This window comes from Gracilinanus agilis, chromosome 5, assembly GCF_016433145.1.
Source record: "Gracilinanus agilis isolate LMUSP501 chromosome 5, AgileGrace, whole genome shotgun sequence".
Classification (NCBI taxonomy): Eukaryota; Metazoa; Chordata; class Mammalia; order Didelphimorphia; family Didelphidae; genus Gracilinanus; species Gracilinanus agilis.
The window spans coordinates 20,481,765-20,483,320 of NC_058134.1; the positions used below are offsets into that span (position 1 = coordinate 20,481,765).

At 47.2% G+C, this 1,556-nt stretch overlaps 1 long non-coding RNA gene across 1 annotated transcript; it reads left to right on the top strand.

Moving 5' to 3' along the window:
• Positions 1-622: 622 nt before the first annotated feature.
• Positions 623-1,556, top strand: LOC123249673. The gene is made up of 3 exons (XR_006506396.1): positions 623-797; positions 1,044-1,198; positions 1,278-1,556. It is a non-coding gene; the product is annotated as an uncharacterized LOC123249673 (long non-coding RNA).

A 1,556-nucleotide genomic window follows, 5' to 3' on the forward strand; every position in this document is an offset into this window, starting at 1 on the left:
CTAAAGATGGGTATTTGCATAGCAGGGAGACTCACAGACCTTTAGAAACCTCGAGGTTCCTTGGAGATCCCCTTGTTGGAGAGATGGGAAGCCCGAAGCTCAGAAAGGTTGGGTCGTCTCTCTCATTAGTGGGAGAAACAGGACTATCCGATGCTTCGGTACATCTCTGCACCCCAAGTGAGGAATCAGCCTGGGACCAATGAGCTGTCCCCTCGGGAGACAGACTCCCAGACCAAGCAGGGCACCCCTCGAGAGCCTCTTCTTTCTTGCAAAGCTGCCCAGCCCAATGAGAAAGTTCCACTGGGCCTTGTGGACAGCCATTCCTTATCCCTCTCTCTCAATCAGTACCACATGATTAGCTTTGTGGAAAAGAGCTCCTTTGGGGAGGAAAACTGAAATGAAAGCCTCGATGCTCAAATTAAATCACAATTTACTCCTACGCTTCAGTTTGGCCCAGCTGTATTGCTTTCTTCCACGCTTTGATGAGGAATCTATTATTTAAATGCAAAAAAAAATCAGAAGGATGAGGATGTATTTAGTTCTCTATTCTTTCAATATTGATGGTGATAATATTTGCCTTTTAGCATCTTTCACTGAAGAAGCATTGTCAAGAGGAAGGAGAGTTCTTTGACAGGCTCTGAATTCTTGAAGAAAAAGATTCCATAGCTAAATTGTCTGGGAAGCACATCCCTTAATAGCTCCCTACCTCAGTTTCCTTAATGGCCAAATGAGCAAGAAGCACAGGGAAGGATGCTGGAGGTTACTGGGAAGCATGCTACATCTTCTCGGAGCCACAGGTGAGAACGTGGGGTGGGTGGACACTAACGGGTGGATGAACAGCCCTGAAAAGGACTCGATAAGCCATCATCCCAGAGGCGCCAGTCTTCACTCCTGGCAGAGTGGCTGTATGAAAACCGTTTATTCCAATGGCCACAAAGGCAGCTGGTGGAGGGCTTAGCACTTGGTCAGACTTGGAAGAGGCCACGGCCATCCACTGCATCCCAGGGTCTCCCCAACCATCCTGATTTTTGTCTTGCCACTAGACTTGATGACTGTGGAAGAGAGAGTGACATTGTGCAGCTCTGCCTCTCTTCAATCCAAAAACATCACCCATGATGTCATGCTGGTCCACTTTGAGTACAAAGAACAACAACCAACCAACCAAGTTCCCCGGCTTTGGATCCATAAAACCCAATAAGTAAGTGGGCCCATGAGACCATAGATTTAGAGCTGGAGGGACTCCATAAATCACCTAATCCAACCCTTTCATTTTACAGATGAAGAAACTAAGGCCTGTGGAGTGAAAGTTGATGGGCCTAAAATTAACCTCCGGCCCCAAATGTTTCCCAGCACATAACTATCTTCCTTATCACCCCCCTTGATGGATGTTTGCCAGATGCTTCCTGACCCCCTGACCCTAACATCCCCCTTGATGACATATGTTCCCAGACCCCCTTCTCCAGAAACCCTATAAAAAACCTTGGCTAAGAAAACCAAAGGGTCAGTCAGGCAAACCTCTCTGCCGACTGATCCTAGCATCATTGCTAGTCAATAAA